Below are 13,985 nucleotides of genomic sequence, written 5' to 3' on the forward strand. Positions count from 1 at the left end.
TTAACTGGAATCCACTATATTGAATAAATTGCTCCTGAACTATTAACATTTAATGATTCTACTATATTTACTGAACAACATGACATGCACTGGAGAATTATTTACAGAACAACTTCTGGTTTGTTGAATGTAGTTCAGATGGCATTAACCTAGTATCAAGCACTAATGAAAAGTATTTTCAAAAATTATTACACAGAAAGGCTCATGGGGAAAATAGAAATAATAGTGCAGTAATGCTTCATCCAAAAATGCCTCTTCCACACAACATCATTTCCATGTTATGGTGTTGCATCAGAGTAGCTACTTCAGACACCAGCAAGGTATCCAAGAGTAGCTTTCTAAACTCTGGCAAGTAAGACTGTTTTGTTATCTGAAGATAGGAGATTACATTATAAAGTCTGCTGCTTCTGGGAACATGCCATTACACTACATTTAAAAGTTTTGAAATTTTATTAAAAACTTAAATATGGCGTAATGTATTTTGATCTTCTTCATGGAGAGAGGCTTCTAATACTTGGCAGTCATGATATGATCTTGTGAACAGCCAAATACTTTGCAGGAGGTTAGAAATAGATTTGTCTCCATTACGATTTGTTTAATCACATATTACATTGCATTCTGGTCTTCTATCCAAAATAATGATCAAAGAAGCCACTTCTATTAATCTATACTCTGGAGCCAACTGCTATGTGGTGTAGAAAGGTTTTCTTCTACTTGATGTACAGTGCAGGTTTCTTTAGTTCTCCAAATCTACAAAGGCAGTGTCTGATTCTGAAGATGGAGATTTCAAACCAGCATTCTTTTCAAATTAACCACCACTGTTACACTGTATTTCTCAAAATTAATTTAATACAGGAAACTTAACATTAGCTGTATATAAGGGCAATTTTTTAAATTCTTGATTAAATAACTGTAGATATGGAAAGAGTTTCGTTTATATGACCATAAAGAGAGAGGGCTGAAATGAGAAAATGAACACCTTCGCTTCATTTTTAAAAGGGGGCAAAAAACACACTGCAAATTGAAGTTAATTCACCAGCACTACATTAGATCACAAAACCTTCAGTAAATAAGGCATAGATTACATGCTTTTGGCATCCAAACTTCAAAGTAAGTGTTGAAACTGAAGCAACAGCCCACAGCAAGAATCCTTGGAGGATACATTACCCTTCAAAAAAATTTAGTTGAATGTAGTAATTTTTCCTTTCAGTACTCAAAATTAAATTTTGATTTTCCTAATTACCTATGACCCCCTGCTTTCCATGTCCAAAACTGATGAAAGTGATTAGCTATTATAATTGTTTGTTAGATGTTGCACAACTGTTCTGCAATACAGAGATCAGTTTAGCTTTACTTTTAAATAAACTGATTTAGAGCAAGTAGGCAATCTAATCTTAATAGTAAAGCAGCTCTATATTAGTTTTTTTTTAAAAAGTTAGGTGGAAACCCATGCTACTTATCAATATAATGAATCAATAAATGGAAATAAAGCCATATGTAAGGCTTCAAATTCATGTGTAGCCTGGAAAGAAACAGATTTGAAGCATCAGTGATTATTTTGGTCTAATTTTTTCATGATTTCTGCCCATATTATGCAAAAGTCCTGCTAAACAATGGATTGAATGACTTTGTACAATTTTGAGGAGGACTGGAAATCATATCTATTGTATGTTTAATTTTTCATCGTTATATTAATCATATTTCCAGATGGGAAAATTATTATAATACATCATACATATTATAGCAACTAAAGCCAACTCTCAGTCAACTTTAAAAACCAATGAACAAGTTGTTCATACACCTTCCCTTGCTCATTGTTTTACATTTTTGAAAACTCTCCAACCTATTAACGTATTCAATCCAATCATGTGGCATAGACCAGTGAAAAAAAATCACTAGTTCATCAGTTTAAAAAAAAATCAATGCTTCCTCAACTTAATACAGTACATCTTGTATTACTCGGGAGACTGATTTCTTAAACTTAGCTTTAAAATGAGTCAATGAGCAACTAGTATCAGTGAATCAGATTCTGTCACTTTCATTGCTTCATTACCATTTATGGCAACACAGCCTGGTATTTTATAAGCAAATCAGCCTGAGTCAGCATTACTGGACATGAGAACATCAGGACAGAGTACCCATTTATCCTGCATTGAATGTTGTGAAAACAGAGCTTGGCTGGGACATGTGCCATGTACACATTTCCCCCTTTGTGCTCCATTGCAGATCGTTTTTATCTGCCAATTTGCACAATTACTACTCAAGACATGTTGCAAAAAAACATTTCCCCTTCAATGCCTTTTCTTTTCTCAAACTATGCAGTGGTCAGCAATGCTGGGAACGAGCTCTCTGAACTAAGGTTAAGTTGTAATTAACAATAAGAATACAAAGCAGCCTAAAAATACTTCATTATGCTGTATTAAGACATTTATGAGTTTACCAGTTGTCCAAATTATATTACACTCACACAGAAATTTATAGTCAGGCAGAAACTTACAATCAGGATTTAGTAAATGATATACATTTAGTGAGCTTAAATTCTTCAAATAATTCATAATAGTTATCCTATCTAGTAGCATATATAATTAGAACTTTGAGTTCCATAAAGTAACTGGGGGAGGGTGATGAATTGACACATCTGAGCTCTGGGTACGTAACATCAAAAATTGTACTTGGGTACAGGCAAATTCTATTGAATCTGTGAATGAACAACAATTTCCACCAGTTGAACAATAATATTTCATAATCTAAAACCAGCAAGAGCAGTCTTTATGATGTTAAATTAGCTTCCAACTACCCAAGTGAGCAGTTCACAGGGCACTTTACTGAAACTATTCCAAATCACATGAAGTACAGAAAACAGAAGGCATGGAATTTAACATCAAGTTCAATATTAAAAGATAGCTTTAGAAGAGCAACCTAAATTATATATTACTAAATGGATAACTTTTTCATTAATGGGATGTTGAAGATATTGATCTAAAGTAATGGAATATAATATTTTCATTCCCTGCAGAAAGTTGAGGAAACTCAAAAATTTCTATAGATGTACCGTGGAGAGCATTCTGATAGAGTGCATTACTGTCTGGTATGGGGAGGCTACCGCACAGACCCAAAAAAAGCTGCAAAGGGTTGTAAATCTAGTCAGCTCCATCTTGGGTACTAGACTGCAAAGTATCCAGGACATCTTCAGGAAGCGGTGTCTCAGAAAGGCAGCGTCCATTATTAAGGACCTCCAGCACCCAGGGCATGCCCTTTTTTCACTGTTACCATCAGGTAGGAGGTACAGAAGCCTGAAAGCACACACTCAGCGATTCAGGAACAGCTTCTTCCCATCTGCTATCAGATTCCTAAATGGACATTGAACCCTTGGACACTACTTCACTTTTTAAAAAATATATACTATTTCTGTTTCTTCATTTTTAATTGATAAATGTATGTATACTGTAATTGATTTGTTTATTATTATTTTATGTATTTTTTCTCTTCTATATTATGTATTGCATTGAACTGCTGCTGCTAAGTTAACAAATTTCACGTCACATGCCAGTGATAATAAACCTGATTCTGAAACCTCTGGTCAACTGCTCTATTATTTCCTGGTATCAGGGGGATCCCAACCTTTTTTTAATGCCATGTACCCCTACCATGAGTCGAGGGGTCTGTGGACCCCAGGTTGAGAACCCGTCTTATATACTCAGTACAAACATTTGTTAAAGCTGCTGCACCATCCAATCACAAAACATTTCAATTTTTAATCCTCCTTTGTATGTTTTGGTCTTTTTGAAGGCAATTACTGACTTCAAAAACAGCAAAGTTCTTTGTTCTGAGAATGCCTGCAAGAAAATGAAACTTTGGGTAAAATATGGTGACATATACGTATTATGATAACACATTTACTTTAAACTTTTTGAACATCCTGTGGTAGTTCTGTGAGGGATGGTAAAGGAGATAGTTAACACTATTGGCCAATAATGCAGAATGGGTTGTGGAAGATGATATAAGCAAGATTTTCATTAAGATTTTGGCAATTTGGCAGATTCTTGGTAGCTGACAGCAGTGAGAGTAAAGGAGCAAGGGCTGGCTGAGGAATAGCTTTCATGTTTTGCTGATTTTCTGAGGTATCTCAATAAATATTCAAGGCAAATTTTGAAATGTACTACTACCCACACTGGACAAAAAGCTGATCACTATTCCCCTCCCTGAATACCCAAGGTTCTATGACATTCTCCACAGTAAACAGACATTTTAAACATCACCCTGCACTTGCAGCTTCATACTGATCTCTCCTTAGTCAGGATTTTGCTATTAATACACTTACAGAATCTCTTGGGATTCTCCTTTACCTTATCTGCCAAAGCTATCCTGTCCTCATTTTATCCACTCCATTTCCCTCCTGTAGTCCTAGAACCCTTTTACCCAAGGGATTTGCCAATCCCAGCTGCATATATCTAACATACTAGTATATCTGAATTTTTTTTTCTCCATAGCCTCAATATCCCTCATGAACTAGGGTTCCCTAATCCAGCCAGCCTTACACTTCACAACGCCAGGAACATGTTGGTCTTGAATTTTCCTCATCTCACTTTTAAAAGCCTCCTACAAGGATCCTATATTAAAATTGCATTACATGAAGATGGTGAACTTGACATCATTTAAAATGCTTTTGACAATAAACTCATTTCGGCTACATGTACTGCTGTATCATGTACCATGTACAGAAGTTTAAAAAAACTCAAATGTAATAATACACTGTCTACTTGTTGCACAGTGTACTTGAATTTATACCTGTCAATATGAAAATAAATGAGCATAGAAATGGGGAGGGAGGTGTGAGAGTCAAAAATACCAGCACCATTTTGCCACAACTTGATCTGGATCAGTAATTGTGGGTAAGCAGAAACTTCAGCCAAGTATGATCTACATGAAATGAAAGCATCTACAAATGAAATAAAATTATATGATGGTGCCTTATTCAATCATTCAGGAGCTGGAGGCATTTCTGGGAAAAGTATATGCCATAAAGCAAAAAGCTCAAAATTCATTCTTAATGTTTTACACTACAATGGAGTTTTACTAGTACAACATATCAGCATTCAGTCCTCTTTTCTTTTGCTACAACTATCTTGTGTAAAATAATGAACTAGTTTGAATACCAACTCTAAGTCTGGTGTATTCAAGAAAGGTGCCCACCAAGATAAATGCTTAAAAAGCTGAATTCTACTTCATTTTTAAAGTATGTTCAGGTAGATCTACAAAAAAAAAAATCCACTAATAAAAATATCAAGATCACCAAAATCCATTAAACAGTTCAAGTTTTTTTCTGTAGGTATTCCACTAATTCTCAATTCGTAGCTATTGTACTTACCTGAAATGGTCACCATACCAAAAAGCACATTAACAAGGACATTGAGGTAGCTTAAGTACTATAAATTTGAATTTTCAAAAGACTTTGGAATGGCAAGATTGCATACCCAAATAAGATATAATAAGCTTTACTCAGAGGAAAGACTAGATATATTCTTAAAGCAGCAACATTATGGTCCATCACAGCCCAAACTGATTTTTGTCAATGGATGATTCCTTTCGACTCTATACTCAATGCTCCACTAATGCAAGTGCCTATTCAGTGGGTCTTTTTAAAAGATGTGCAGCTGAGCTAGAATGCAATTCAGCCATTTTCATGCTGAATTTGCACCACCACAGACAAATCTGGCATGAAAAATCACAGGATGACAACAGGATTAGCTGTCATTTTGATCATTACTGGGCTTCCTTTAGTGAAGACTGTGCTCCAATCGGACTGGCTCAGCAATGTGCAACTTCACATAGCACAGTTTCTCCCCCTCTCCCCTCACCCCACACCTTACCAGCTAATTCAGTCGTCTTCTGTCAATAGCAGTATCCTTGTCAACTTGAAATTAATATTTTCCTAGCTCACACGGGAAGATCACTAAAAAAATAAAGTAAACCATTGTCGGAGCAGGAAGCAAACAAAGCAGCTAGACACAAAAGGACTTTGATAAGTAATGCTTCATTTTAGATTATAATGTTACAGCTAACCAGGGCGATGAAGACAAGCTCAGGCATTGTGTACCTGTGGTTTCGGCAATGATTTTGATAGAACTCTTGCAAAACACTTCAATACGGAGGAAAATTAACTAAGCTACTCCAGTAATATCAAGTTACCATAATACTTTAAAATCTATTTGTCAATTAAAGCATCACACCTTAATCAATGTTCCAGTCATGGAGCTGCCTCAGAAATCTGAAGACACTCACACTCGTTAACAAGGGCTAAAATGTGTCTGCTTCAAGGCATCAATGAGGTTTAACTAAACCACTTGTTTGTACTAGGAAACCCAATAGTGCAAAGAGGGAAAAAAGTTTCCATATTCAACCATTCTGCAAATCAAATGCAACACACATGGTAACACATTCAACCACAAAACCAGAATTTCCTCTGACATTCATTGCAACATCAAGAGATGTACTGTAATTCTTGTTGATTCATAAAAGAAAAATGAGAGTCATTCATGAAGCACAAAGACTGTTAATTATGTGCAGGATATTTAACAGGCATATTTCCATTTGCTCAGCACATCATCACATTTGGGTGTTTTTAAGACAAGGATGAAATCAAGCTGAATAATCCTCTTTTTTTTAGTGCTCTGTATTTCTTACAAGGGAAAGTCCCAATTCAATGGGGGGCGGGGGGGGGGGGGGGGAGAGAAACTAACTTCACTGGCTGTCAAAAAATATTTTTAACACTCAAGTGCTAAACAGTGATCAGAAGTGCTACAATGCAACCCCAAATGTAGTTAAAATTTGTGCCATGTTCAGTGGCCACATGCTTACAATTTGATAATTCTGTCTTAATCCAACCTAGATTGTTGGATGTATCCTGACAATGAAAGCTGAATTGGTCCATAACAACCACAATTTAAATCATAGCTCAACAACTTTTAAGTTCCACTCTAAAGACTTGTGTAACTCAGTAAAAATACACAGGGATAAGAGAAAGGGTAACTTTTAAAAGAACTAAAAGGAGATGATTTTCATCTAACTGCACCTAGTGATGCCTGAGCAGTGTCATAAAAGCATCCAATTGAAACAGATCCCATTGATAAAAGGTGGTCACAACAAGTTCCATATCCTGAGCAGATCCTAAACAGAACTATTTTGAGAATACTACTTGGTGGGTTTATGGCAGAGCCCTTATTTAAACTCAGCACCACCAGCAGATACCTACTTCTGCTTGATGATTTATACAGAATAAATTTCACTAAATGATATTTCATAATCCATTGCTCATATAAACCATTACACATCAAAAACTGTCAATTTCAAAGTACAACATTAAAACGTGGAACAGCAACTCAAAAAACTGCAGAAAGTAGTGCACTCTGCCAAACACCACACCATTGTTGGTATCCACATGAAGTTCAGTCTCAAGACAATATCCAAAGATTCCCACCATCTGGGACATGCCATCTGTTCACAACTATCATCAACCAGAAGATACAGAAGCCTGAAGACCCCATCAACAGGTTCAAGAACATCTACTTCCCTTTAACCATTCAGTTCTTGACCCAACTAGCAAAACTCTGAACACTACAGGTTAGCAACACTGATGGTCTATTTCTGTTCCAATTCTGCTCTTGTGAAAATTGTGTACAATGTTTAATGCATGTTTTTCTTGTGAATGCTGCTTAAATGATGCTACATGCCAGCGATACCACTGTAAGCTTTTCAATGTACTTGTGTATACGATAATAAATGTAACTTTGATTTTCCAATGACAGTAAATTGAGCAGTTTAACAGATAATTGATTTGAATGCTCCAATCTAAAGCAATGCTGCATTTAACTTATTTTTAAATCATGCTGAACTACGGAAGCTATGACATAATCTGGTCTAATGCTAGATTTCACCAGGCATGTTATATGGAACTCTTTCAAACTAATGTCAGGTGAAGGGCACATACTAACAGTAGTTTTTACAGAGTACATGCCCATTATGAGCACAGTTAATAATGCATTCTTTTCTTTCCAAGTTTCAAAGCTAAAGCTAAATTCCATTAAGATTATACTTTAATTCATACATTTTTCCTCCAGTAACACAAATATATAGAATCTTGATGAAAAAGTCTTCAATAAAACTTTATTGTTGGGCAAGGCTGTAAAAGGATTCTAGTTTCTTTTATCTGAATTATTCTCAAACACAGCAGAAGGTTCCTTAATAGGCATTCCAGAATTTTGAAAGACAGGCAAAAAAAGGTAGTGCAAACATTTGTCATCTTTCAAAATTTCACACGTTCTGAAGGAAGGGAAAGGCAAGGAATTAATGGGTTGATAACAGTAACAGAGAAAAAGCTAGATTCACTAATGAAGGATATGATAACAATAGAGTGACCAAACTCAGCATAGAATTATAAAAGGGAAATCTTATTTCATTAATCTATTGGAGTACGCGATTGGTAGGGAGTGTGAAACCAATGCATATGATGTACTTAGATTTTCAGGAGGATTTCGTTCAAGGTCCCACATTAGGTTGCTTGACCAAGTTACAGCACACAGAACTGGGGTAATATACCAATAGATTGAGAGTTGGCTTATTAACAGCGGACAAAATTGGAATAAATGAAAATTATTCTCATTGACAGGTTGCAGCTGTTGTGATGCCCCATCTGCAGTGATTTGCTAAAAAGACTCAGTAAATCTGGATTAAATGGCATATTTTCAAATTTGCTGAAAATACCAAATTAGGTGGGATTCACAGAATAAAGGAGAATGCAAAGAATGCACATCTGCCCTCACCCCATCCACAAGCCACCCCACTCGGGATAGGGTTCCCCTTGTCCTTACCTACCACCCTACCAGCCTCCAGGTCCAACGTATAATTCTCCGTAACTTTCACCACCTCCAACAGGATCCCACTACCAAACACATTTTTCTCTCCCCCCCCTTTCTGCTTTTCGCAGGGATCGCTCCCTACGCGACTCCCTTGTCCACTCGTCCCCCCCATCCTTTCCCACCGATCTCCCTCCTGGCACTTATCCTTGTAAACGGAACAAGTACTACACCTGCCCTTACATTTCCTCCCTCACCACCATTCAGGGCCCCAGACAGTCCTTCCAGGTGAGGCGACACTTCACCTGTGAGTTGGCTGGTGTGGTATACTGCGTCCGGTGCTCCCGGTGTGGCCTTTAAATATATTGGTGAGACCCGACGCAGACTGGGAGACCGTTTCGCTGAACACCTACGCTCGGTCCGCCAGAAAAAGCAGGATCTCCCAGTGGCCACACATTTTAATTCCACATCCCATTCCCATTCTGATATGTCTATCCATAGCCTCCTCTACTGTCAAAATGAATCCAAACTCAGGTTGGAGGAACAACACCTTATATACCGGCTGGGTAGCCTATTGACTTCTCTAACTTCCGTTAATGTCCCTCCTCCCCTTCTTACCCCATCCCTGACATATTTAGTTGCTTGCCTGTTCTCCATCTCCCTCTGGTGCTCCCCCCCTCTTCCTTCTCCTGAGGCCTCCCGTCCCATGATCCTTTCCCTTCTCCAGCTCTGTATCACTTTCGCCAATCACCATTCCAGCTCTTAGCTTCATCCCACCCCCTTCGGTCTTCTCCTATCATTTCGCATTTCCCCCTCCCCCCACTACTTTCAAATCTCTTACTATCTTTCCTTTCGGTTAGTCCTGACGAAGGGTCTCGGCCCGAAACGTCAACAGCGCTTCTCCCTATAGATGCTGCCTGACCTGCTGTGTTCCACCAGCATTTTGTGTGTGTTGTTGTTTGAATTTCCAGCATCTGCAGATTTCCTCATGTATGCAAAGTCTTCAAATGGACATGGGCTACCCAAATCAACAGAACATCAAACATATAGCACAGTGTGGGAAAATGTGCCCACTTTTGTGCACCAAAGGAGGGAAAAGTTCTTAAAAATGACAAGATTAGAAATGTTGATGTTCAATAGGGCCCTTGGCGATTTTGTACATAAACAGCAAAGCCAGTATGTATGTGCAGCATGTTGGTTTTCATTGTAGGAGGTCTCAAGTAAAGAGGTCCTACTGTAATTTTACAGGGTCTTAGTGAGACTGCAGCCACAGTATTATACAATTTTGTATTCCAAAATTGACATGTGAACAACACAAAAAGCTGGGAGAACTCATTGGGTCAGATGCATCTAAGGAGGGAAATAGACCCTCAATGATTCAGGTCAAGACACTGGATTCAAATGCTGCCAGCATGCATCTCGGAATTGTTGCATTGTGAAGATCACCAAGCCAATAAGAATTTGAAAAAAATCACTTTCCTTCTGGAAAGCAGGGAAATCTCTCTATAGCCATTGTAGGCAGACCTGCCTCCTGTCTTGAATTAAATCTTCATTATAGGATCTCTTAAGTCACCAGGAATACCCACCTCTTCTCAGATGTGGATCATGAGGTTATCAATTGGTGCTCTAAATGCTTAATACTGGAGTTTTAGGATTTCAGCATGGAAACGTTCAGGCCTTCGTTTTTGTTTCAGCTTCTCAGTCAGGAGAATTGGCCCAGATAGGCAATCATGAGATGGAATGAATATACAACTATATAATAGACAGAGACAGGGACACACGCACACGATTCAGGAACTGTATCCAGAAGTCCTAAATAGAGTCCATAAAGTACTCTGATTTAGAGAATGCAAGTACACTTGAGGGAAATAGAGAAATTACTTACAGATAAAAGTAGGGATGGGAAAGAGGAGACAAATCATGCTCAATGTTAGGGATGCTAGAAGGGTGGGAAGAAACAGTACAAAGTTCTTTGGAAAAAAAATTACACTTGTCATCAATACTAGGGATTTGCCAGAATGGACGGAAGTGAACTTGAAAGACAAAGAACACAAATCTGTAAATTCAATCAAATGATCAAATCAACTGTGCAGTCTTAAAAAAAATTCAAGGCAGCTAAACTCCATTACTTTATTAAAGTTAATGATTCGATAAGGCATTCAAAAATTAAACTTCAAATGCAATCCAGTCTATTTACAAATAATGAATCCACTGCAGCAGAGTCCAGTATACAAATTACCGCCTCAATTCAATTTATCAGTTGGAAATATTAGAAAATTGGCCAGAAGTTTGATGAACATTTAAAGCTAATGCACCTAACAGCCAACGGCTGTCACTTGGGTTGAGAAAAATTATTACCCTGATAAAAAGTACTATGGTTACATTTGATACGTATGAACATCACTCACAGCAACAGAACACATTTCAAAAACAACTTCCCTTCAGCAAAAGCTGGCAAAATAAAATGTTCATACCAAAGGTATTTTTGGTAAGTCCTGTACACTGGGAATTTAGTGTCAAAGCCCAGGAGATCACAGCTGTGTTGCTTTCACTCCAGTTTTGTGCGTTTAGAGGTACCTAGCCAGTGAACGGGCAATTTGTAAAGTAATGAACACTTCCTGGTGCCCCTAATATATGATACACTAACGCTCTCACATCCACCTTTTTCCAAAAACACATTTCCCCCCCACTTCCAACCCATCCATTACCCAGTTTCATTTTCCTCCTCCATTTATTCCATCTGACTATCATATCTTCCTTCTGTTTTCACTTATTACCCACCTTCCTTATGAAATTTCATCATTGTCAGACTCTTGTGTCTCCACTTATCACTCAATAACCGTCATCTCTAACTCCACCAGACCACCAACCCCTCCTCACCTGGTTCCACTTGCCTGCCTCCCACAGTTCCTTAAACCTGGCAAATTAGTTAAAGATGGAAAGAAAGTCACACTGGTTGGGATGGAATCAGCCATTTCCAGTCACACCCTCTTCACTTACAACTTTCTCATTGATGCACTGCATCCTACAGCATCCTACGGCCATAGTGGGGTGTGTCAGGAATGGACAGGAGGAGGAGTATAGGAAACTGATACAGGACTTTGTGATATGGTGCAACTCAAACTACCTGCGTCTCAATATCACCAAGACCAAGGAGATGGTGGTGGACTTTAGGAGATCTAGGCCTCATATGGAGCCAGTGATCATTAATGGAGAATGTGTGGAGCAGGTTAAGACCTACAAGTATCTGGGAGTACAGTTAGACGAGAAGCTAGACTGGACTGCCAACACAGATGCCTTGTGCAGGAAGGCACAGAGTCGACTGTACTTCCTTAGAAGGTTGGCGTCATTCAATGTCTGTAGTGAGATGCTGAAGATGTTCTATAGGTCAGTTGTGGAGAGCGCCCTCTTCTTTGTGGTGGCGTGTTGGGGAGGAAGCATTAAGAAGAGGGACGCCTCACGTCTTAATAAGCTGGTAAGGAAGGCGGGCTCTGTCGTGGGCAAAGTACTGGAGAGTTTAACATCGGTAGCTGAGCGAAGGGCGCTGAGTAGGCTACGGTCAATTATGGATAACTCTGAACATCCTCTACATAGCACCATCCAGAGACAGAGAAGCAGTTTCAGCGACAGGTTACTATCGATGCAATGCTCCTCAGACAGGATGAAGAGGTCAATACTCCCCAATGCCATTAGGCTTTACAATTCTACCGCCAGGACTTAAGAACTTTTTAAAAGCTATTATTAATGCTTTTTGAGATAGTGATTTAGATGCATATCATATTTTTTACTGAGTTAAGTATTGTATGTAATTAGTTTTGCTACAACAAGTGTATGGGACATTGGAAAAAAGTTGAATTTCCCCATGGGGATGAATAAAGTATCTATCTATCTATCTATTCAGGCCAGCTCTGCTACCACTCCTAACTGAGAAGATGGTCACATCCCAACTTGAAATAAGTCAGAAAACCACTATCTCATCATTTATACCTGAAAAGAACACATAAAATTTCACAGTAAATTTATTATCAAAGTACATATGTCATCACATAGAAACCTGAGATTCATTTTTTGCAGGCATACTCAATAAATCTGCAATAGAATAATAACCATAATAGAATCATTGAAAAACCGCACAAATCTTGGATGTTCAGCCAGGTTGAGGGGTAATAACTGCTCCTGAAACTAGTGGTGTGAGTCCTGATGTTCCTGTGCTTTCTTCTTGATGGTAGAAGCAAGAAAAAAATTACCTGTGTGATGGGGGTCCCCAATGATGATGTTTTCCTGCGACAACACTTTGGGTGCAATGGTGGGGAGGGCATTACTTGTGATGGTTTGGGCTGTATCCACTACTTCTTTTGTAGGATTTTCTGTATCAGGAAACTTTAGAAATACCATAATTATGAACATCAAGGCTATCAGAGGTACTGTGGAAACTACACAAGCTTTTCTGCTGGGAAAATCTGCACATGGAATATCTGCATGGTACCCAATTGGATCTTCATCTTGTTACAACTTGTAAAAAAAAAAGTGCCAGCCACTATACACTACTTCCCCTAACCTCACTAAAGACTTTGATTTCACTGGGCAAGAGAGGGGCAGGGGTGGGAAGAACTGGACAACCTAAAATAAGCTGTCCACAGAAATTTGTCTCCACTTTGCATTTTTCCACAACAGAAGGCAAGCTATAATACTAACCAATGGGTCAGTAATGCAACAAAATCTTTATGCAGACCAATGTCAAATAAAGCGGCATCATTGTAGAAACGTAGAAAACCTACAGCACAATACAGGCTGTTTGGCCCACAAAGCTGTGCCGAACATGTCCTTACCTTAGAAATTACGTAGGGTTACCCATAGCCCTCTATTCTTCTAAGCTCCATGTATCTATCCAGGAGACTCTTAAAAGACCCTATCGTATCCGCCTCCACCTCAGACCATTCTGTGCACTCACCTCTCCGCACAAAAAAAAACTTACTCCTGACGTCTCCTCTGTACCTACTTCCAAGCACCTTAAAACTGTGCCCGTTCATGCTAGCTATTTCAGCCCTGGGAAAAAGCCTCTGACATCCACACGATCTAATTATCTTAATACAATTTTTAAATGTTTTATCAATCTTGTCTCCACAAACTTTC

General features: G+C 38.4%; 1 protein-coding gene across 2 annotated transcripts in view; it reads right to left on the reverse strand.

Annotated features, from left to right (window-relative positions):
* The window catches only part of LOC140731268 (nucleus accumbens-associated protein 2-like), a 73,365-nt gene that overhangs the window by 30,757 nt on the left and 28,623 nt on the right, over positions 1–13,985 (reverse strand). Inside the window, exon 2 of one of the 2 annotated variants that reach the window (XM_073052852.1) lies at positions 5,871–5,953. The exons of the other annotated variant lie outside the window; for it this stretch is intronic. The gene's annotated coding sequence lies outside the window, so the exon portion shown is untranslated. The remainder of the gene's footprint in view (positions 1–5,870; positions 5,954–13,985) is intronic. 2 annotated transcript variants of the gene reach the window in all.

This window comes from Hemitrygon akajei, chromosome 7 (assembly GCF_048418815.1).
Source record: "Hemitrygon akajei chromosome 7, sHemAka1.3, whole genome shotgun sequence".
Lineage (NCBI taxonomy): Eukaryota > Metazoa > Chordata > Chondrichthyes > Myliobatiformes > Dasyatidae > Hemitrygon > Hemitrygon akajei.